The sequence below is a fragment of the Felis catus genome, chromosome A1, assembly GCF_018350175.1.
Source record: "Felis catus isolate Fca126 chromosome A1, F.catus_Fca126_mat1.0, whole genome shotgun sequence".
Taxonomy (NCBI): Eukaryota; Metazoa; Chordata; class Mammalia; order Carnivora; family Felidae; genus Felis; species Felis catus.
This window is the reverse complement of record NC_058368.1, coordinates 106,988,025-107,013,407: the sequence shown is the minus strand read 5'-3', so window position 1 is coordinate 107,013,407 and position 25,383 is coordinate 106,988,025. Positions and strand designations below refer to the sequence as shown.

The window sequence follows — 25,383 nt, the reverse complement described above, 5'->3', positions numbered from 1 at the left end:
TTTGTTTGTTTTTTAATGTGGTCATATTCCATGTGGTTTTGGCTTTACCTGTGGTGTGGGGCCTTTTTTTTTTTTTTTTTTTTTTTTTTTGGTTCTTAAGTTTATTTGAGAGAGAGAAAGAACATATGAGCACAAGCAGAAGAAAGAGGGAGAATCCCAAGCAGGCTCTGAGCTGTCAGCGCAGAGCCCAGTATGGGCCTTGACCTCGTGGACCATGAGATAATGACCGGAGCCAAAATCAAGAGTTGGTCACCTAACCGCCTGAGCCACCCAGGTGCCCCTGGTCTAGGGTCTTTGGATGTTTACATCTGGGCCTCTTTTCTTGTTAAGTTTTCATTAACAATCAATCCAGCAATGTCAGACACCGAGAGGCCCACAGTGCAGTTCACGCTCTGCTCTCAATGCTGCTACAGCGTCTATAAACCTTCCATAGAACATTCACTTCTGCTAAGTATTTCTTGACCTACAAAAAGAATGATGTTGGGCCAGCACAGAGGTTGGCAAACTACAGCCCACAGGCCCCAATCCAGCCCACCACCTTGGTTTGGTGGCTTCAAAATTAAGAATGATTCTTGAACTTTAAAAATGGTTTTACATTTTAAAAATTATATAAGTACATCATATCCTCAGTTTTGCCTCTTGGCTTGAAAAAAATAAATATTTAGTATTTGGCCCTTTCAGACAATGTTTACCAACCCCTTGGCGACAGCAGTGAATTTTAAACTATTTTGAGTAGCAGAACCTTAAAGAGAGAGAGAGAGAAAATCTTATTCTAAAACCCTTTGCTTAAAACAAACAAGTGTATATTTATTTAAATTAATTTAAAATTTGTAATAATTGCTTGCTGAAAAATTCAATCAGGGACAATGATGCTGCTTTGATGAGTATGATAGACTCAAGGAAGGAACAACAACTTTGACATTGGAGACTGTAGATGACAATTAGTCTTAGAGAGAATTCAGCCTACAATTCATTCCTGTGGAGTTTTCGTTAGATGATTTCAAAAATAAAATCCTGTTTCAAGCAGATAAGTGGTTATTAATAGTAGCAATTTTTTAACAGTTCACCTTGCAATCTCAGGACACTCTGAAATTAAACTGATCCAAATTCTTAAAAGAGAAGTAGGGGGTTTTGATTTTTACTTACAATATCAAAAAAGAATAAAAAAAGCTCTCATAATCAAAATACAGCAATCAGACAGAAGCACCAACAATTTGGAATGGGAGATAAAGCTGTCTATATATTCTAACACTTGCAGTGTTTTCTTGTCCTTGTATTGCTGACAACCATGCTGTGAAGAGCAGACACAGAACAGATGAGTTTGCTGCTGTGATTTTATGTGAGCGGACACAAGCAAGTCTGAATTTTAAAGAGAGTGGAGAAGAACAACAACCTTCTTGTTCCAGCGTTGCTTAACAAAATGTTTAGGTATGTGCACACATATGACAGTTGAGGGGCGCCTGGGTGCCTCAGTCGGTTTAAGCGTCCGACTTCGGCCCAGGTCATGATCTCACAGTTCGGGAGCTGGAGCCCTGCTTCGGGCTCTGTGCTGACAGCTCGGAGTCTGGAGCCTGCTTCAGATTCTGTGTCTCCCTCTTTCTCTGCCCCTCCCTAGCTCACTCTTGCTCTCTCTCTATCAAAAATAAATAAAGTTAAAAAATATATATGACAGTTGAAGCTGTATTCTGAAGTTCAGGCAAAAAGAAACCAGGTAACTTGCAATCACAATGAGGTTCATGTTAAGACAAAACTGAAGTGACATTTTTAACAGGTTAAATTAGAAAATAAGCTAAAAATCAGGTTGAGTAAAAATTACTCTTTATAATCCCTATTTGCCTATGAAGTAGATTATACATGATCTTCCATATATATCCCTGTGTGATGTATTTAATGCCATTTCAGTTTGAGGACTGTTGAATTAGAATAAGGAAGAGTCTACTCAAATATGTGGACTTTCTACCTTTATGATAACCTGTCAAATCCTTGCAGTGACTAGAAGGTAGGTGGAGAATTCTAAAATCCCTCTTTCTCTTGCTTTCAGGGTTTAACTTCTATTGAAATACCTTAATAGCTTTGTAAGTTGTTTTGCAGATCAATTGAGTTAAACGAGATGAAGAATCCCAGTATAAGGTTTGGACCACAGAAGGTGCTTAACAAATATAGCCTATATTTGAATATGATTCGTGTGTGTGTGTGTGTGTGTGTGTGTGTGTGTGTGTGTATTTAAGCAAGTGATCAATAAATGCATGGGCACCTGTGTGTGTATAAGACAAACTGCAATAACGATTTGGAATAAGAGATAAAAGTGTCAATATATATTTTAACACATTCAGTGTTACAATACACAAACACAGATACAAATGTATAAAGAAAATTTGATCACTTACTCTGGCCTTTCTGAGGTGGCATTTGATCTTTTATTCCACTGATCATCTAGCCCTGTATTCGTTTATTCAACATGATTTACTAAGCACCTTCGATGTGGTGAGGTTCTAGGTATAATAAAGCAAACCAAATTCCCTTGTCCTTGCCTTGGAGAGCTTGCACACTAGTGGGGGATGCCAGACAGTAAAATAAAACACAACACTGAATTGCACAGTGTGTAAGATGGTGAGAAAATATATGAATACATGAGTAAGAGAAGAGGATTAGAGGCTTAGAGACAGGGAGTCAATTTTTAAATACAGTGGTCAGGAAGGGTCTCGTTCACAAGATGGCATATCAGCAAACTCTTGAAGGAGGCGAGGAAGCAAAATACAGTGGTGCCTATGGAAAGAACATTGCAGGCAGATAGGAGCAAGGGTGATACTTTCTAGGAGCAGCAAGGAGGCTAATATGTGAGCAAAGAAAACGTGGTGAGAAACGAGGTTGGCAAGGTAAGGGGTGTGTCCTGAAGCACCTGTGGGACTGGGTTAGGCCCCTAGAGTACAGTGGGAAGCCAGTGTAGATGTTGAACAGAGGAGGGGTGTAGCATCACCTGGGTTTAACAGATATTACTCCAGGATGGGCCCCGTGGAGTCCCATCTTATGTGAAAGTCAGGATCTCAAGTTAAGTTGTATTTTACACACCCATTTGGTATCCCTTCACAATATATTTAAGTATATTTACACAATATATTTAATATTTAAGTTTACTTTCTATTTTTATTACAGTGTTACAGATAGCAAAAAAAAAAAAACCCAAAAAACAAAAAACAAAAAAACAAGAAGAAAAAACCCCCACTATTTATAAATGGAATACCAATCAAACATTTCCAGAAAACTTTAAGCCCCTCCATGGACCCACAGAATCTACATGATGATTTCTGAGTTAGATGAGTTTAAAGACTCCCTAAACCAAAAATTCTATATATCCTTCAGTTTCAGAATAGATGGTAGACTCACTTTCCAGCTGTAGGTATTTTTGTCTGACCTCTTAAACTCTTCTCCAACGGTTTTAAAATATTTATTCCGCTTACCCCACTAATGGAATCTCCTCATTCCTTCATCTAGCTGCTGTTTATGGATCCTGCTGGCATCCATTTCAGGTATAATCACCAACTCACAGGAGCTGAGACGTGGTTGATTAGCCACACTTCCAGGTGGCTTGAGGTAATGAGACTTTCTTGTCATATGCCACATGATTTCAGAGGTGCAATACTGATGAACCTGTATATAATTCAAGCTGTAGATCCTGGTGATATACACATGATAGAACAGCATTTTTAAGACAATAGTTGGTGTTTGTCTTCTATTTCTTCCTCTTACTCTTATTTCAAGTTGGGAGCCAGGCAGTTTGTGTTTCCTTGTTTCTGGACTTTCTGCAGAGCTTGAAGTAGAATCATCTTACGGACAATAGCCATTCCTATTTTTTACAGAAGTACTTGCTCATGGGTGAGATCATTTTGGCTGTCCCAGCAGATGAGGAGAGAGGGTAGAAGAGAGGAAAGCCATCAAGGCCAAATAGGGAGAGATGATATTTCCACAATGTGTCAAAGGGACCAAAATTTATGGGTCCTTTGACTCCTCTTAAGTAGCAGCCTCCGCAGAGCCTGGACCCTAGACACAATGGTTTCAACCTCGACAAGGGGAGGCTTCCAGGGGAACAGAGATACTTGATGATGCGCACAACCTTTACATTTTAGACACCCACACGTAGGGGGCAGAACCTAGTAATGTCTTAGATTTAATTTCTTAATATCTACTGCAAATGGAGGCTTAGAGATGGACTTAAGATGACTAAAAAAATAAAGAAATATGAAATGCATGTACACTGGGGATAGAGATGCATATGAAATGTCATTCCCCCTTCCTTAGGCAATAATGACCTTTACAAACATTAATAAGTTCCTTTCCCTGATGACACTTCTGCTTTACATAGACTGTTAATCAGGTACTTGCTGTTGCTTCAAGTTCTTATAACTTCTGAACCTGTTTTATTCAGTATGGTTTCAACCAATCACATTCATTCAACTAAAGAAAGTGAAAAAAGCTGAAGCAAATTTTCCATTCTGATTCTATACCCTCAGGAAATGCAAGTAAAAAGATGCATAAGGCATTAGAATATTTTTTTAAAAATTAATTATCATCAAATCCTGAAGGACTAAATCAGACTGATGTCTAATTTCATCCATTTACATATATTTAATCTTTAAAAAAATTGATACTGAGATTGATGCCTTAATGTTTAGGTCTAGGCTTTGAATTCTGTAAGGTTTTTCCCCTAGGTAGCAATGCATTTGGATACATAATTATCTATAAAAGGTGTGATAACTTACACATGATGTGAACTTGGCCAAGTTGTATCAGTCTTTGTTTTTGTTATCTGAAAAAAATGAAGATAACGGTATTTTTCTAAAGTTTTATGTAGTGTCATTGTGTTTTGTATATTTAGTAATTCACGAAGTCTAATGCCAGTGTGTATTAATGGATGTTGAATGTTTTTGTTTTTGTTTTTTTGGCCTGCCCAATATCCTTCTTTAGTCCCTATCGAACCCTTCTTCTGCAGTAATCCTGTTCAGTCTTTATGGTTTAGATAGGGCTGACTATTGTTCACAGCTGTCTTTAAAAATCCTGACCACAATTCTGGGATGCCTGGGTGGCTCAGTCAGCTGAACATCTGACTTCAGCTCAGGTCATGATCTTGTGGTTCGTGAGTTCAAGCCCCACGTCTGGCTCTGTGCTGACAGTTCAGAGCCTGGGGGCTGCTTCAGATTCTGTGTCTCCTTCTCTGCTCCTCCCCTATTCACACTATGTCTCTCTTTCAAAAAAAATAAAGATAAAAAAAAAAAAACTTTTTAAATATCCTGACCACAATTCACCTTTAAGCATGTGACCCAAACAATGCTAATCATAACCCTCCCTAGGATTATTGCCAGAAGTACCAGGAAAGATGCTCTCATTTCTCTAGGATCTCTGGCTGCCAAGGCCAATGAGACTACAGCCACCAGTGGCCATTTTTCTAGTCACATGGAGGCAGTCTGAGAGGGAAGAGAATGAAGCCAAAGGGTGACAAGAGAGACCCTGTTGGTTAGTTAAGTATCTAAATCCAGTGTGTTTGGAAATACACTCCTGGATTTTTCATATAGATGATGCATTTTATGCCATCTTTTATAAGCTAGTTTCTGATAAATTTCCATCACAATAGAATTTTCACTAGAATACTGTTTTTTTTTAATGTTTATTTTTATTTATTTTGAGAGAGAGAGAGACAGAGAGAGGGAAAGAGAGAAAGAATCCCAAGCAGACTCCATACTGCTTGATGTGGGAGCTTGAACTCATGAATTTGTGAGATCAAGACCTGAGCCAAAACCAAGAGTCAGATGCTTAAGCAGCTGAGCCACCCAGGTGCCCCTTCACTAGAATACTGTTAACTGTTCTTCAAAGTCAGACCACAAGGCATGAAACCTCACCTCTTTCACTTGCTAGCTTTGTGACCTTGGACAAGTTACTTTACTCTTTTTCTGTGTGTATGCCTTAGCTTCCTCTTCTGTAATAAAGGTAATAGTAATACCAGCCTCTTTAAGTGGAGAATATTAATTGAGATTGTGTGTGCATGCGTGCGTGTGTGTGTTATAGTACAACACCTGGCCTATGATAAGTCCTCGATAAATGCAAATTGTTATTCTCATATTAAATAGTGTACACACAGAAAACAAAATACCTGTTTGGGAATAGATCCATTCCAAACAACCAAGTAATAGTACAGAAATGGAAAAACAATAGCGAAGCAAAGCAAAGGTAGAGATAAAATAATACGTTGAAATTAAATGGAACTAGGGGGCGCCTTGGTGGCTCAGTGGGTTGAGCATCTGGCTCCGGCTCAGGTCATGATCTCACGGTTTGTGGGTTCAAGCCCCGCATCAGGCTCTGTGCTGACGCTCGGAGCCTGGAGCTCGCTTCAGATTCTCTGTCTCCCTCTCTCTCTTCCCCTCCCCTGTTCATGCTCTCTGTCTCTCTCTCTCTCTCTCTCTCAAAAATAAACATTAAAAAAGTAATAAATTAAATGGAACTCAAAGAAGCGTGAAGAAATACTTAGCAAAAATTGGAACATAAAAAAAAGTGAAGACATAAATTCTTACATTTGATGACACCAGCAGCACAAAATCCATGAATCAAAAGTTGCCAACCAGTGGCCCAGACATACTATTTATTTTATTTTTTAAAAGGAATCTTTGATTCTGGCGTTAAAACAAAAACTCTATGGATAGCACCAAACCAGCAGATATTCTAAACTGGCAGAATTTTTGTTAGCTACTTCAGTACCTTAGTCATAAATTTTCCTTAATGTTTTTTCTAAGAGTGGTCTTAACAGAATTACATAAAACTTGAATATTAAGTTTCCAGTTTCCTGAGAATTTTATACACATAGAGCAGACATTTCTACAGATGTGTTGTAACAGATATTTAATAGAATGTGGTTCCAGTCTGAGGCTTTTAATTATTGTATGAAGCAAATAAAATGATAACTCATTAAAATCAAATTATTCTGTATTAAAAAAGGAAAATAAATTATATGGCAGCAATTATTATATAAAATGATAGTTTATATTACAATGTCTCATTTTGGGGCACCTGGGTGGCTCAGTCAGTTAAGCATCCGACTTCAGCTCGGGTCATGATCTCACAGTTCCTGATTTTGAGGCCTGCTTCGGGCTCTGTGCTGAGAGCTTGGAGCCCAGAGCCTGCTTTGGATTCTTTGTCTCCTTCTCTCTCTTACCCTCCCCAGCTCATGCTCTCTTTTTCTCTCTCAAAAATAAATAAACATTAAAAAAAAATCCCATTTATAATGTTGTCTCATTTTAAATATAGCTAGTCAATGCCTAGGCTTAAATCAAGATGTAACTATGTAAGCTGGATGAAAAATAAAACAATGTAAAAAAAAATAGAATAAATCCTCAGACTTTCGAACTAGAACAGATTTTTTCATAGCTGATAACTTATAAATGCAACCATTTATTCTGTGAATAGTGGTCTTTTACAAATAATAAAGTAATTTTTATTGGTTTTTCTCTGAAGTAAATCCAATAAGAATGCTCTTGAGTAGAAATAGCCTCAAATATCACAAAAGATTGAAAATTGTACACTTTTACATGAGTGAACCTATTTGACTATTATTATAACTAATCGTTTCTTGCTATATAATATCAACATTGCCAAATAGTTTAAAGAAATATTTAAACAGTATAATCCCCACATTTATCTATTTGGAGTTCTGTCTCCAAAATGCCTGTGACTTAGATTATATGTAATTATGTGCCTAGAGCCCTTATCACCAAGCTCTTTTAAATCAATAGATAATTATTGTGAAATTAAATTCACACATACACTACACAGATGTCCAAAGAATGCAAGCATCCATTATTATCTGTAGCTCTTCTAAACTATCCACAAGGGACAACAGGCATTGGGATTGGAGGGAAATTTTAACAATAGCTTATTATTTTTTGTTTTGCACAGTGTCTTTCAATTAAAAATCTGTACTGCATTAACATTCTCTCAATCCATAGTTAAAATTACCACAGGGATCTTTCTTTCTTTTGCTTTCCTCTTGAAAATGACATCAGGATATAGGGGAAAACATGGCGGTCCTTAAGGCATGGGGCATGGCTTTCCTAGTCCTGTGAGATCCTTGTATCAGCCTTTGTTATGCATAGCCAGTAAAGGTACCTTAGCTCTTTGCACTCAGCTCTCTACCAATCGCCTTATTTCCCCTTATGGTGGAGAAGGGTCAGCTGGTGTGTGTTATACCAAGGTTCTGAATAGAAAACATGGTGAAAGTTATTCTGTTTCCTACTTTCTCCAGAACATGTCTAATACATACCCCCCATGATGCTTGGACCACTAGTCTGGAAAAGGGGACGTGAGGACATAGAACACAGGATACAGACCTTTACTTCCATGATGGCTGTGGCCTTCTTCCCCCCATTCAAGGTCAATCAGGCATGGTGTCCCTCTCTCTCTCTCTCTCTCTCTCTCTCTCTCTCTCTCTCTCTCTCTCTCCCTGTATGACAAGAACTGCCCCCGCCTTATTCTGATTTTGTTCTATTCTTGGCTTATGATAAAATCCTATGATCTAGCTTGGCCCCAGATACGTTAATGAAATCCTCTTCTCAACAAACTTGTCTTTCAAGTTTATTTTTATGTTATTGACTCAAAAATCCCATTTTGACATCAAATGCTAAATGGTGACTCCATCTTCCTGTTGGCATCCTTCATATAACAATTAAAATCTGTCGTGAAAAAAAATGCCTGTAGATGATGAAGGGAGAAGAGGTGCATAAAAGGAATTTAAAAAGGGATAATAATACACTAATGTATTTAAATATCCATTATTTACATTTCAATTAGAAGAAGCCAAGTGTTCCTTTATTCAGAAGTACTGAAAGATCAAACACACATTGTTATGATCAGTAACAGTATCAAGTTAAATATGTTTAGACATCATGAAGGTTCATGGAAGGGTATGGAAAATAATGTTTATTGGATAAAAAATTAACTGTATAAAAATAGGAAGAGAAGAAAGTGAGCATATTTGGAGAATGTATGAGAGATGCTAGAATGATCTGACAATTTTGGAAATGTAACTATCTCCTTACACTCTAGAAAATGCTAGGTAAAATATACTCAATTATAACCCATTTTTAAAATATTATTTTCAACACAAATAACTGTCAGATCCAAAAATGTCATTTTACTTGGTGAGCAAATTCAAGAAAGATGTTCAGATGGGTAGAATGTTGCCTGCAAAAATGAAAAAGCCTACCAAACATCATGACTCTTTTTGTAATAAGTTGTAAAAAAAAAAAAAAAAAAAAAAAAAAAAAAAAAAATATATATATATATATATATATATATATATATATATATATATATATATATGGAGCAATGTGCCTTTTTCCCTTTGAGAGGATTCTCCCCATGGCACTATCTCCTCCTTCTCTTTAGTATTGTATAAAAATTTTGTGTAACGGTTGTCTTTAAGTAATACGGGGCGCCTGGGTGGCTCGTTGGTTAAGTATCTGACTCTTGACTTCGGCTCAGGTCATGATCTCACAGTTCGCGAGTTTGAGCCCCACATCAAACTCACAGGGTCTGTGCTGAAGGTGCTGAGCCTTCTTGGGATTCTCTCTCTCTCTGTTCCTCCCCCACTTGTGCTCTCCCTCCCTCTCCCTCTCCAACTAAATAAACTTAAAAAAAGATAAAATTGTCTTTAAGTAATACAATAGTTAGTTGGACCCATGAGTGAATTTCATGACTAATTAACATAGCACAGAAAGGGACAGTGCAGCTGTCTTCCAGAGATGAGGACAATGGGTGTTGGAATTTTGCTTCCCTTCTCGTTTGGGAAAGCTCAAGTGCATCTCCATCTGTATGAAGGATAGTTACATTGTGTTGGGGAGAAATAGGGAATTTCAATTTCCTACCTCAAGTTTAAATACGGATGCTGAGTAGTTTAGGTAGATTCACTAGTCATTGATTAATCTATTCTCTGTCAGCTCCATACCTATCCTTCCATATTCATTTTGAGATATTATGGCTGAAAGTTTCCACATCACATCGCTGCTGTGGGCTGGCTTCCTCTTGTCTAGCTGGTATCTGGCACTAGAGAGAGACAGTCAGAGCTTTAGGACACAGAAAAGAAACTTGGTCCATCCGGTTGCCTTGTGCTTGCTTCCTGTTTGCTTCCTGCTCCTTATAAGCATCATCTTGTCTTTGCTCTTTAAAAACATTTCCAACAAAGGAAGTGTGTCCCAGTCTGCAGCAGTGTTTGCATCCATTTTATATTTTCCCCAATACTTTTAGAATCAGCCTCAACATACTGCCTGTAGAGACTCTTGCAAAGCCAGGCATGCCTTCCTCAGAGACCAGGGTTCCAGCTCTGTGGGGGCCCTCCAAGTCTCTAATTTTAATTAATCTCCATGTCTTCACTTTGTTTTCCTAAAGCTAGGGGTGAGAGCTGCCTCCTTATGATACTGTTCTTCTCTGCCTTTTCAGTTAACTAGACAAAAAAATTACTTATGTTAAAATTGTCTCCTTTTGAAATATAAGTCCTTTCTTTTGAATTTTTTTTTTCAACGTTTATTTATTTTATAAATCCTTTCTTTTGGAGCACCTGGTTGGCTCATTCAGTGCAGAGTCTGCTCGGGATTCTCTCTTCCTCTCTCTCTGCCCCTCCCCTGCTCCTTCTCTCCCTCTCTCTCTCAAGATAAATAAACATGAACTTTTTTTAATATAAATCCTTTCTTTTAAATTACTAGACTGATACAAATGATAAAGTTTTATGATTTCCTGTGTGACTTTTTCTTATTAAAATAAATTATTTGCTATATTTTTGGGGTGTGATGTTCTATATAATAGTAAAGATATGTTCCAGACATTTTCTAATGACATATAGAATTACATATAGTCATTCATTTAACTAAAAAAAAAAAAAGTAAGAAAGAAACCCCTGGGTGACAGCAGGTAGGCAATATTATAACTCTCATTTACAGGCAAGAAAACTGAAGCATATTAAAAAATAAAACTGATATGAGATCACACAGCCATTAAGTGTTAGAGCTGGGATTCCAAACTTAAGACCTGTCAGAATATTGCTATTAGCTGCCATAGGTCATAACTCTGTATTGGATTCAAAGGCCTATCAATCAGAGTTCAGTGCAGAAAATAGACACCCACCTAGATATTTCAAGCAGCAAAGGATTTACTCCGAAGGGGAGGTTTTTTTACAAACCCATTGGATGAAGTAGAGGGGCAGAAGCTGTAACTGAATTTCTGAATTAGGAGTCACACCCTGACACTGTAATCCAGAATTCAGGAAACTCTTGCTGTCACTCACAGTTCTGGGGACTGTGGCTGTCACTACATCACTGTGGCTGAGACAGCTATGCTGAAGCAGGTACTTTACAACCAAATACCAATTCTCTTCATGTGCCACTCATTCCCATTTTCTTGCCTCTAAACCCGCCGCGAACATCAGATCCCTATGTGCTCTAGCTAGACTAGACTGAATAACAGACCTCAGAGCCCAATGCAGGGATCGAACCCACAAACTGTGAGATCATGACCTGAGCCAAAGTCAGACGCTCAACCAATAGAGCCACCCAGGTGCCCCAGGGAAGGGCTTTTTACAGCAGTTGCAGAAGCAAAACAAAGGAAAATATTTGATTGGCTACAGTTTAAGTAGTTGCCTTATATGAGAAAACCTAGTTGGCTGTTTGTGATTGGGTGTTCTTAAATTTGTTTTCTGGGGTATGAGAGCACTTATAGAAATTGACTCTGGCTTAGGTTTTGGTTTGCTTATATGGGCTACCAATCATTACAGCCACCTCAATTGAATGGCCTCTTGTTCAATTATTTTAACAATCCTAATCCTTGGGACCCTTGAATATGTTTTCTTACAGAAGGGACTTTGTAGATGTGATTAAATTAAGGTTCTTGAAATGGGAAGATTATCCCGAATTATCTGAGTGAGTTCAGTATAATCACAAGAATCCTCATCAGAGGGGGAGAGAAGGGTCAGATTGACAAAAAGAGATTCAAAGCGGCCACACTGTTGGCTTTCTAGGTGGAGGATGGGGCTATGAGTCAAGGAATGCTGACAGCCTCTGGAAGCTGGAAAGGGCAACCGATTCTTTCCTAGAGCTTCCAAAAGTAACTCAGCCTTGCTGACTCACCATTAAGGGATTCTGATAACCAGAGCTCTAAGGGAATTAACTTGTATGGTTTTAAGCACCAAGTCTGTGGTAGTTTTGTAATAGCAGGCGTGTAAAACTAACAGGTCAGGGAACAAACACAAAGTCTGACCCAGAAGGAGATGGTTTATACCCAAAAAGAATTGCAAGATTTTGCCAAATTATATGAAGAAATTGAGGGTATATGTGTGAAATGGCCCAGGAAATGCCATGTCCTTTCTTCTATGATCCAGCACTTTAAAAATCCATTCTCCAGGCACCTGGGTGGCTCAGTTGGTTAAGCACCAGAATGCGGCTCAAGTCATGATCTTGTGGCTCGTGGGTTCAAGCTCCACATCAGGCTTTGTCCTGACAGCTTAGAGCCTGGACCCTACTTCGGATTCTGTCTCTACCTCTGCCCCTCCCCTGCTAGTGCTCTGTCTCTCTCTCTCAAAAATAAACAAACATAAAAAAATAAAATAAAATAAATCCATGTTCACATGCCTGCTTCAGAGGAGGTCACTACTTCAGAGGAGGTCTTTAAGTACAGCAGAGCCAGCTCATTGGAGGACAAAAGAAAGGGGGCCTCTGCTGGCAAAGGGAGTTCTGTGAGATTTGTGGGTTCAGAATTCTTGGATACATTCCACCCCAGCCTAACCTCAACATTCCAAGCCTCAGGGACCTCTGAATCTCCACCAATCCCCATACTTTCACAAGTCCTAGGAGAGCCTGGATAATGCTGTGATTGAGGATCAGACATGTGAAGTAGGATCAGACTCTGATTTCTGGCTTATTTTGCTACCATTCTCACTTGCCACTGGAACTTTATGTCCACTCTTCCTCAAACACATTTGTGCTTTGCCCACATCTCCACACTGTTATTCACACATCTCCCTTCTTCTGGTCCCTCAATGTCCACTCCATTCTCTGTGTAAGAAAATTACACCTATCTGGGTACCTGGGTGATTCAGTCAGCGAAGCATCTGACTCTCAATCTCAGCTCTAATCTTGATCTCAGGGTCATGAATTCAAGCTTCATGTTGGGCTCTATGGTGGGTGTGAAGCCTACGGAGAAAGAAAGAAAGAAGGAAAGAAAGAAAGAAAGGAAAGGAAATGAAAGGAAGGAAGGAAGGGAGGGAGGGAGGGAGGGAGAGAGGGAGGGAGGGAGGGAGGGAAGGAGGGAGGAAGGGGGAGGGAGGGAGGAAAGAAGGGAAAGAAAAGAAGGAAATAAGAAAGAGAGAAAGAGAAAGGAGGGAGGGAGGGAGGGAAGGAGGGAGGAAGAAGGAAAGGGAAAGGAAGAAAGGAAGGAAGGCAGGAAGGAAAGCAATTTCACCTATCTTTTAAGATCTAGTTCATATTTAATTTCCTTTTTGAGTTCTTTCCCCAGTTATCTCTTCAGAGCGATCTATACTTCTGAATACTCATTATACTTAGTGTCCATTAAATTACTTTGGCATTTGATTATATAAGATCTAATTGCTACTCACTATCCCATTTTAAGTAAACTTAATCATTCAATTGTGCTAACGAGTGCTTTATGAAGGGTAGAAAGTCCATAACTCAAGGTTGAATGACTAAAAGTAGCATAATATATAGGAGTAGGTAGTTTCTGTCATTTCCTAAATGAAAGAAATATTTTTACTGTGTTTTCAAGTTTCACAAATAAGACTGGCTGTGGTTACAAGCTTTTGGCTTTCCAAGGTGTTTTGATTTTCTTCATAGATCACACTACTTCCCCTGAAGTTTTAAAATATCCCATGGAAACAATCCATTCACAAAAAGCATTAGTGAGCAACTGAGAATTTGTTGAAAATTTTATGGGTGAGATGAAAGAAAAGATTTAAGTAAAAGTCACTAACAAATAATTTGGTAAATTCTCACTAGATATGCCTGGTCTTTTGAAAGTGTTTTGTCAGCGATACTAACCATTTTCTCCACCCTTACAGCAACACTGAGCATCCCTTTACTTCCCCCACCTTTTATGTAGCAGAATTGCTTTCTCTTTCATCTGGGAACTAACCTGAAATGCTTTTGTCCCGGTTAACAAGCTTATCAAAACATCTTACTCAATAAAGCTGTTTTCCCTTGAATTGTTGTGCTATTCACTTAAAAAAAAAATCCCCCCCCCCAAACATATTTACATTGTTATGTCCGTAGAGATGACGTCTACGTTTTTATGCATAGGTGGTTAGAGCCATATATTGGTTGATATCTCCTAGTTACATGATTTTATTGCACTGAAATACTGACCTCTTATATCACAGCCTAAGTGCTTTCGAGACACACATTTCTCTCTTCATTATTTCTTAATTCTCTTTCGTATCGTACCAATCTTTTTTAAATCAACTCTTTCCAAACTCCTGATTCTCTTCCTTCTATGGCAAAGTGAATCTATTTCCATTAATTTTTCTGGATTTCTAATTACTTTGTGTTTTTGTACACAGCCCTTGATATTTTAAGAATATGCATCCAAAAAAACATCAGGAACTTGTTCAATTCGGAGTAGTTATTTCTGTAATTCATGGGGTGCGTCGTCCTTCATCTCCCGAATCTTCATATTTCCTCCACTTCATTAACTTTGTAAGCCACATCAACTCTGGTTCCTGTTAGCTTCTATTTTCTCTTTCAATTAATGACAAGGAACAGTGGGTGGTGAAATTCTGGGTAAACACACACGGAGTCAGCTCCAACTCTCTATTCACAACTAGCCTCCAACACAGCTATACAGTGGAAAGTAAGAACTAAGTGGAACACGCCAATGTAGAAAACAAAAAAGGTAGTTCAAAAAGGCGGATTCATGACTGACAGACCCTGCATGTTTGACTCCAAAGAAAAAGGAAAGCAAGTGGCTAGGAGAATAAAAATAATAAATGCAAGACGTCATGAGGATCAACATCTTCCCCTTGAGTGATTTTTACAACTATTTGAAAATAAAATCTAAATGTTTGTGCTGTTTTTGCATTAAACGAAGTACTGAGTATGAGTTATATGATATTCAAATTTGATCTAAGGCATACTGCCTCTGGAAACGTTTGGTGAGTTTCTGTATCAATCGCATTTCACAAACAAAATATAAATAACCCCCAATGATCTATTGTTTTCTCATTTACTCAATCAATCCCTTTCTCTGGATTTTAGCATAGAGACCACAATAGCCATGTATGTCATGGCTTTGCCTTCCTTAAAAAAAATGCAGCTTCAATTACAGATTAAATATCAAGTCTAACTCATAGGGGCTCCGATAACAGGAAATGTTGGCACAACAAAACCAGCAAAATGGGGAATTCCTTAAAAACACAAAGCAGACAGGAACAATTTGGTCTCAAAATCTAGATGAGGAAACTCTGAAATTCCAAAAAAAAATAAAAAAAATAAAAACTTAAAAAAAAAAAGACACAAATCCAAAAGTTCAGGGATTTTTTTTTTTTTTTTTTTTTTTAAAGCAGGACCTATCAATAACCACAAGATGAGAAAGTACAGCAGGGTCTGGGGGGAAAAATGCAAATATATAAAACCTTGGATTGCGAGTAACTTGCTCTGTGAGTGTTCTGGAAGATGAGCAAATATTTCTAATAAATTTTCACTTGATAAGCGAGTAATGTCTTGTAATATGAGTAGTATGTGACACCAAACGTCACATGATCACAACTGAGCCAATGGTACTCCTCTTGTTCTCTCTCTGTCTCCCCCTGCAGGACTGTGGGTGATCGTCTCCCATCCTCAGATGCTTGGTCTCAGGCCATGGTGTTTGCCAAAAATCAGTGATTTTTCAGAATGTTGGAAGGTGCCAGCAACTGACACTAGTGTAGTTTTTGTCACTTCAAAGCATCTATGGACAGTCCTTTGCTTTTCCCTATAAGAGTGAGCTTAGGAATGCTTTGCTTCATTCTAGGTCAGGCTGCCTGCAGATACAGACCCTTTCCTCTGCTGCCATAGTGCCAATTACATTAAATACAGTATGTAACAAGAGTTTATTAATACTGTACTGTAGTCATCATCTGTGCAAGTGAATACAATGGCCCCATGCAGAAGAAGAATCCATTGAGCCGATAGATAGCAGTGATTCTGTTAGTGATAGTAAGAGTTGTCCTGCACAATAACCCTCCTCTCTCTTGTCTCCCTCACACCAGCCATGAAGGTTTTCAAAGTAAGTTGAGGTTAATTTGTTTATTTTTCTTTATATTTTCTATTTTATTATTTTGTATTGTATTACAGTATTATAATCATTTTATATGAATATTTTTGGGTTACGGAACAAATCTTCTGAGTTTCCATTATTTCTTATGGGGAAATTCACTTTGATATACAAGTGCTTTGGATTACAGGCATGCTTCCGGAATGAGTTGTGCTCACAAACCAAGGTTTTACTGTAATAAAAGCACAAGAACTGAGGCAGTCTGAGTCACTGACTCTTGTGTCTGCCCTTGAATCATTCAACAACCCCCACCACAGCCACCAATATTGGATGGTTTTCACCCAGAAACTGTCATGTGACACACATCGCCTCTGCTCACTCCCATACCTGTGCAATCAGTGGAGGCTGGGTTTCATATCAGAACTCTTTTTGATGCCTGGGGAATAAACTGCCAGGAAGGATATTATTTAAATTTGTTTCATCAACCGAGAAGTATAGAATGAAATGCTAGTACTTCGAAATAGGAAGTTAGCCATTAGAAAAGTAGAACTCTATAATAGTAATATCAAGTTGCCAGTACAAGACAAGAAAGAGGAGGAAAAACCGGATTCATCCAGCAAAAGCAAAGCAAAGGAAAAGGAGAAAACATATTATAAGAAATACGGTTTTTAAATGGAAAGAATAAGGCAAAATGTTATTCCCACCACATCTGCCATTACATTGCCATTGATACTTTATCCATCCAGGTATTCCTCTGCACTCTCTTATGTGAGGATGAAATTATTAAGACACCTCAGGACACCAACCCCAAAAGTCAATCCATTTGAGTCCCATAAGCTAGTTCTTAGGGTAATGCTTATCGCAGTGAGAACAGAAGGCTGCGTTTGGGTAATAAAAATTAAATTTACTCTGCACCACAGTGGGTAGCTGTAATTAGAATATTACCAAACACAAACTTCAAGTCTTACTTGCCTTATTTCCTCCCAATGGCACCCACGAGTGATTTATCTCCCTCTCTTCCTTCCCCTTCCTTTTTAGTAATGCTCCTCAGGCTGATTAGCTTCACTTTAATATTTTGCTGTGTTTATTATACAGGAAATGACTTAATTACCATCTTCTTCAGTTTGGGGATGCTAGAGGAAAATGTCACCAAGCTTTCTATATCGTTAAGTTTTACTTGTTTGTTCTAGCAGAAAAGGACAGCTGAATAAGTCAGTCTTGGGCAACATGAGTCTGTAAAGGAGTGGTGAGTCTCCCACAGACCTTCTTGTTGTGTGCATCTTACTCGAGAAGCAGTACGGAAGTTCAGCAGAGATAAGCACTGAACAGAATTGATCAGGATTTTGCTCTGCACTCATGCTGGACCCAAACCTCTGGGTCTACAAGAGTCTCTAGGCAGCCTTTGGTCTCTGAAACTAGCTTGACTGACACAAGGTGTATGAGGGAAGCACCATTCCCTTCTGTTGGGCTATGGCTTTGTCAGTGAGCAAAACAGGCAAACAATGTGGGTATGTTACCCCAGCTTTGCCAGAAGAAGCAAAAAGTGGAAGAGATTGGAAGCTTTCTAGGTATTCAGACATAGAGAGTTGTGCTGCCCCCTTAACACTGGAAAAGATGGAAAAACATATACTCAAACATGTATCCATCCCTCCAGGCTGAAAGAGGTCTGATTTTCAACTTGCCACCCAGTGGCTGTTTGGTTTCTTGAAGAACGGTGCCATATTGGGAGGTTAACATCCTTTTTTTTTTTTTTTTTCTTTTGATTGGTTGAGATTCAGCAATGGTAGTAAATGTATACTAGCTGGGCAGCCTTTAGCATACATGTGTAAACCTTTATCCTTGATGTTCTGAGTACTCTGTTTAAAGGCCAATTTTTCAAGCACTGTGCTGCCATGGATATAGTCAGAGTGTCAGGGATATAGGCACATGCATAGTCTTACCTCAGATCACTTCCCTTCCATACCTGCTTGATGATTGTGTATACCATTCAAAGTTCTGCCCATAGGAGGATTTTGCCTCACTGATATCTTTCAGGACAATCTTGAGTGCGATTAAAGCAGCAATACACTCTTGAATTTTGCCAACATGACAGCCTGAACCCATCATGTTTTGTCAGCTGGTCATAGGGAACTGCATTAGTGCAATAAGGAAAGTGTCTGGAAGAGGAAATTTGGATTATCTTTAACTTCTTTCTGTCCTCCAGGCTCCTTTGGGTCTGAACTTGAATGTATCATTTCCTTCATATGCTTTACCTTCAATATGATTACTTGGTGGGTCGACAAAACCCAGATACAGATGGACATGTACCAGAGATGTCAAGCGTCTGTTATGGTCCAGCAGTAGAGTAGGGCAAGGGAGGGGCAGAGAGAGAGGGAGAATGAGAATCCCAAGCAGGCTCTACACTGTCAGCACAGAGCTGGATGTGGGGCCCAATCTCAGGAACCATGAGATCATGACCTGAGCCGAAATCAAGATTCAGATGCTTAACTGAATGAGCCACCCAGGCACCCCAAGAAGTTACTTTTCAAAAGATGAAAAGTTCCCTGTAGTAGATGATGTCATATTGTTCCAGAAGTGTGGGGTGTCTATGCTATGATGCTTCTTTTGGGGCTTGCAGAAAACGTACATGGCATCCTTATCAAGAAATCTCTAGCACATAGGATCTGCCATGACATATGGCCCAAGTAGCAGCAGGGCTGGTAATGCAGGCTGAACATACCAAGAAGTCCCATTCTAAAGTAACAGCCTTCCATGTTACCCAATAAATAGTTTCACATCATCTGCCATAATTCATCTCACTTTTGTACAACCAGACTGGTAGGTTAAATGGGGATATAATAGTAATGTGTATCCTTTTATGTTTTTGAGGTTAGCACTGATCCCTGTAATTGCACATAGAATGACGTATTGTTTCTGACTTATTATCTTGGCCAAAGTCAGCAAGCTCAAGAGCTTCTACTTGGCCTCTTCTCCCCTTCTGGCTCTTACTCCACAGGCCAGAAAAACAGCATGAGGGTACAGCGAGCTACCAAGTATATCCATACCAATTGTGCACTCAGAGACCAGGAAAAATGACATACTGGGCCCACTGTGAGACCAACTTTGAGCCAAGACACTATCACTGGCCCCCCTGCACTCTTGCAGGGGAGACATGATGATGTTTTTATACCCTCCTTTAAAGTCCTCTCGCACCCTGTATCAAACTACCCTGAAAGATATTCCTTTCCCCGTAGAACACATGTTACCTGTGAAATGGTCATAGGTTCCCAAGAAGGAGGACTAAGAGAATCACAATATAAACATTACATAGACATTTAAGAATCTTTCCTCAAAGGAAGTTAGTTTTTAAGTCTTTGAACTCCAGGTCTAAGAACTGGCTCATGTATGGAAACTGGCAAGGGATCATGACTTTGCTATGGCTGACATAAGCCTTCTCTTCTTACACTCTTGAGCATTTTTTATTTTAGATGTTACAGTATACTTTTGCGGGCTGCCCATCTATCTTGACCCTACGATCACCATGGTCTACAAATCATTACCATTGACCGATCCCTATGGGTCAGGGCTCCCTGGTCGGCTCTGACAGTACTGCCCATGATAGTAATTGCATCCATCTAGACTCTGATCATTAAGTGCTGCCACGTGGCCTTTGCTAGCCTGGAATCCTATTACCTTGAGGGAACCCAGACCCTTAAGAGTAGAGCATACTCTCTGCCCTGCCTACAAAGAACAGCCATCTGAGCTTCTTTATCATGCTGGTCCTCCTTCACTAGAAGATTCCTAAGGCTCAAGTGAATGGGAGTTTCCTTTGGGGCCTTCTGGGGAACACAGTCAACCCTTCGCTGGTGTTACCTAATAAATCTTTTCTGACGTGACTAGTTGTCTGAGCTTTTTGTTAGTATTTATCCATGCATTTCCAGCTTTTCCAGCTATCATTTTTTTCCCCCAACTTCAAGGAGCTATATTGGCAGCCTGTTAGGAATAGCTAGAAGTATACTTGCTAAGACATTAAACCTTAAATTATAGGTATCCTTATCCAGTACCCAGCATGCTCTTTTGGTCCCTGCCAGTACACATTAACTAGGTCCTGAGATTTTTTTTTTTTAATGTTTATTTATTTTGGAGATAGAAAGAGCGTGAGCGAGGGAGGGGCAGAGACAGAGAGAGAGATAGACAGAGAGAGAGAGAGACAGAGACAGAGACAGAGAACCCGAAGCAGGCTCCAAGCTCCACGCTGTCAGCACAGAGCCCGAGGCAAGGCTCGAACTCATGAACTGCGAGATCATGACCTGAGCCAAAGTCAGACACTCAACCAACTGAGGCACCCAGGTGCCCCCTGAGATATTTTTGATGAATAACCTATTTCCTCCCAATATTTCCCTGGTCAGGCCACATTGAGACTGAATCTAGTTTGTGGTTCAGAAGCCATGAGGGATGTTAGGGCAGATTTTGAGGCCAGAGACACCTTGAGAGGCACATCTCTCACATGAGGACTTTAAGTTGTCTCCAAGCAAGGAGAGGGTGCTGTTCAACAGCAAGGGGAAGGAGACACTCCTGTTGGCTTAGAAGGCTCAGGGTAGAGCTGAGAGTCTGGGTGTCCAAGACAGTCATCTACACATTCTTCGTCCATATCTCAAGATCTCATTCCTTTATCAGTGCTTTGACATTAACCAAGGAAACTTTTGAGGGCTGTTAGTTCAACCATCTTTGTAAATCTGCTAGTCTGAAAACCAGGTCCTGGGACTGAACTTTACAATGGTGCGCCCTGTGACTTCAGGAGATGAGGAGGTCTTTAAATGCTACCATGGAGGCCTTTCAAGCTTTCACATGTTGACCTAAGAGTTAAGTCCTCTGCCACTATCATTTTCTTCCCTTGGTGTATAAATGGCACAGAGCAGCTTACTAATCAGCGTTACAGCCCTTACAATTACACCTGCTCCACCTTGCTCAAACGCTGGAGATACTTTATAAGCCAGTGGATACCCCTCGAGTCTCATTCCTTCATCCCTGAGACATCCTAGCCCTATCCCATTCCGCTAGCAATTAGGCACTCATTGGCATCAATAGCTCAAGTGGACTTACTTCCATGCCTCTGAACTGAATGTACTTCCTTTTCAAAAACAAACTGCCTGATCCTTCTCACTCCTCTTCTCCGACCCCCACCCAGAACCTAATCTGATAAGGTTACCGCATGACAGAAAGCAGATGAGATTGCAAAACACCTACAGGCAAGAAAAGCTCTTGTGGAAAAAGGTACAGCTGAGAATGCATCTTCTTGCCAGCATCTGGCTGAAATGGAGGGAGAGACACTGAAACAGACAGAAACACAGAGAAACAAAGAAGTTGCCCTGAATGAGCTCTCAAACTCTCTATTCAGATAAATCCTCTTCCTCCACCTCCTCTGAGGAGAGAGAGACAGGAAGGGAGAGGCCTCCTCTGGTAAAGAACCTCAAGGGGAAGCCTGAAGAGGTTCCAAGAAGTGAGAAAGCATTCCCTGCTAATATAAAGATAACCCAGTGTTTCCTTACCGAAGTATCTTCAAATCATAATTTGTTTAAAAAATAAATTCTTAATAAACAAAACATAGTAAAACAGCTCTTACGTAATAAAACATTTGAATGACTAATTCTGGCTTGTCTTCTGTAATCAGCGAGAATCACCACTGAGTACAAGGTGCCCTGGAAATGAATCAAGCCTGCTGAACACAGGTGAATGCTTTCAGGACACCAGGCTATGACTTAGGAAGGTGTATTTGTTATCTTGCAGTAACACTGGAAGAAAACGGGCTTAAGGAAGAGTTTTAAACCCAATAGGAAATAAAGACCATGCTATTGAGTCACAATAATATTCCTAGCATACATCATGCATGATGGAATTTTTTCTACCTGCTGAGCTCATTCTCCCTTTCTGTAGAATTTGGTGGTTTGGCCAGACAGTTGATTCTCTAAGGCACATCTGGCTATGTCATTAACAGTTATTCCTGAATGTTTTGGCTATTGCCAAAGCGGTCTGCTGGTTTACAAAAAAAAAAAAAAAAATCAGAGTGCCATCTTGGGAAATATGACTCTTGCAGACTGTTGTTTACAATCCAACTCAGTTATCCAGACAAAACTATTTTCTAGCATCTCTTAAAATTCTTTAAGAGAAAACGCATCATAGAGTTTATGTCTTTAGTTGTATTTAAGGTTAGTCACTGTAAAGTCCATGACCTGCCTTGTCTTATTTGTTTTCTTGTTTATTTGCAATACACTAATTAGAGGTGTCAAAATGCTCTTAAGTGTAGAGGTTCCTCCAACAGATTTCCATCTTTGGAAAATAGCAAACATCTACCAAGAGCCTCTCCCTTCACATTCTTAATAGAAAAGAGGACGTAAGTGGAAACCCTAGATGTTCCTTTCATTTTCCTTCTTCATTTTGCCCTTTTGCTGATGTTGGATTTTTGGGTGTTCAAGTTGGCAAGAAAGTATTTCCAGTACGTGACTCATCTCCAGGTTGCACATAGAAAAAGTGAAACAGTGTACTTTTATGCTTACTTTAAATATATAACCCTCTTATTGGTGACAACTTTTCAAACTATTTAACAACCGCATACTGATCTTTCACAAACTTAAAAGCTAATATTTTTTAACAAGGCTTATATGCCAGACGCTCTTCTAAACACCTACTTTATATTACTCATTCCATTATCCCAACAACTCCATGCAGTGGGTTCTATTTTCATCTTCATTTTATAGATTTGAAACTGAGGCATAAAGAGATTATGTAACTTGCCCAACCAAGTGGAAGACGTGGAACAGAGGTGAGGCAGTCTTGTATCAGAACCCGTGTTCTTACTTATGAAATTATGCTGCCTCTGTGTGCACCTTCCTTATTCACACCTGAGAGGAAGCTGAACCCCTTGGTAGAATAAGGAAGGAAGAAAAGATTCTTTCTAAGCCCCATTTTCATTCTCTTCTTTGGTACCTGCTTGGAAGTCAGATGGTCAATGTGACATCAGAAGTGTTTCCTGTTATTCTCTAACGTGACACAAATAATGATAGACTTTTAATGTATACAACTCAGAGAGTTATCTCTGATGGTCTATCTAGGTAAACAGACAAATGAAAACAAACTCCAAAAACTGTGGTTTTAATTCAATCAGTTGTGCTTCTAATTACCTCATTTTCTTCATTCTAAAATCCAGGGCATTATGTGTGCATAAACCACATAAGAGAAAAAGAGAAAACAAAATGGAATCAAGAGAAAGCAAATTCCCCCCAAATCGGCCAATGTGTCTATTTTTATCCATTCTAGTTCAAGCTATAAGCCCGGCTCAGCGGAACCATTTCAATAATCTCTTAACTGGTCTCCCTGCTTTTACTCTTGGTCTCGCTTCAGTAATATCAATCCCAACCTTAATGGCTTCCCCCTGCAGTCTGAGAACCTCAAATCTTTTCAAGATCCTTCAAACCTCAAATCTTTTTAAGATCCTTCAAGTTCAAGCTTCTGGCTACTTCTGCAGTTAACAACTACCCTCCTATCAACAGCTCCTTCTATTAACAACTCGTCAGCCTCATTGAGCTTTTTGCAGTTTTTTAAATACGTTGTTTCTATATTCCTGATGATCTTTGTATCCGCTACTTCCCTTGCCATTAACTGGGGTTGGGGTGGGGGGTGGTGGTTAGACTGACTCCTATAATCATTTAAGTTTTCAATGTCACCTCCTCAAAGAGGCTTTTCCTTACTTCCACTCTCAATAAAATATTTTTGTTCTATTCTATTTACCACTGTTCTTATTCTCTGAAATTATCAGTTTGTTATAATGAACTTAACTTGTGTCATTGTTAAGGTCTGCTTTTTTTCTAATCAACCGGAGTACCCACCGCAAACATCAAAGCATCTGTCAAAGAGCATCCACCACCAGGTGGCACCAAAGCACAGCAGGGATCAAGGTAGATTTGTATCACAAGACAGACCTTTGGACCCCAAGTCCATCACGGTTAAATTTCCTGAACCTCCTTGTACCACTAACCAGCGTTTTAATTTTGGGGCCATGCCCCTCGCCAAATATATTATTACAGTGAGGTCTGAAGGTATTGTGCTCTGTTCTGATTCTTTACTCTGGAAGAGGTTGATAAATGAGAGAATTAAAACATAGTCTCGATGAACTGGATATATTTCGGTTCCAACAACTCAAAAGTTTTAGAGATGTAGAACTTATATCAAAATAAATGACTCTTCTAGTAGTCAGAAGTATACTGAATCCTATTTTGGAGGTAATGACTAAGTTCCCCATCCCTCAAATTGTTCAGTAGGATACCAGATGCTCAGTGGCCCCGACACTGCGTTAGAGATCAAAGCTGCCAAGAGAGGATGGCTTAGAGGACACCAGAGATTTTTCAGTCTTGAGAGTCTATGCATCCAGAATCCAATTTAAATGTTTAAAATAAATAAAAGTTCTTTCAAAATAGCTTGGGAGCTGTTGATACTACTCTACAGGGGAACGACAACTCTCCTTTATGGCCATACTATAGTCAAAAGTGCTTAGCTATTAGAATCAGAATGATCTGGGGGCGCCTGGGTGGCGCAGTCGGTTAAGCGTCCGACTTCAGCCAGGTCACGATCTCGCGGTCCGTGAGTTCGAGCCCCGCGTCGGGCTCTGGGCTGATGGCTCAGAGCCTGGAGCCTGTTTCCGATTCTGTGTCTCCCTCTCTCTCTGCCCCTCCCCCGTTCATACTCTGTCTCTCTCTGTCCCAAAAATAAATAAACGTTGAAAAAAAAATTTTTTTAAAAAATAAAAAAAAAAAGAATCAGAATGATCTGAATTAAAACCTAAATTCTGCCAGTTTCTAGCTATGTGCCCTCAGACAAGATATTTTACCTGTTTCCTTATCTCTGAATGGACGGAATTACTGAGTTATCATTATGCCTCTCTTAGGCTTGAAACCATTAATTACATTTGACTTTAAGAACATAGTCCACTCTGCTATGAAGTATACAATAATTAAAAAGCAACAAATGGTCCATTATCACCATCAATGTAAACAACAAGAGCCCAGGGTTTTTCTTTTGCCCGTGCCAAAAACGAAGATCGTTTCTGAGTCACTTTTAAATGGC

The 25,383-nt window shown here is 39.4% G+C and overlaps 1 long non-coding RNA gene across 1 annotated transcript in view; it reads right to left on the bottom strand.

Annotated features, from left to right (window-relative positions):
- Positions 1-202: 202 nt before the first annotated feature.
- Positions 203-25,383, bottom strand: part of LOC109500249 — a 72,499-nt gene continuing 47,318 nt past the window's right edge. Inside the window, exons 3-4 of the long non-coding RNA XR_006598690.1 lie at positions 4,758-4,804; positions 203-3,888 (exon numbers count right to left, since the gene is read on the bottom strand). This is a non-coding gene — a long non-coding RNA (uncharacterized LOC109500249). The remainder of the gene's footprint in view (positions 3,889-4,757; positions 4,805-25,383) is intronic.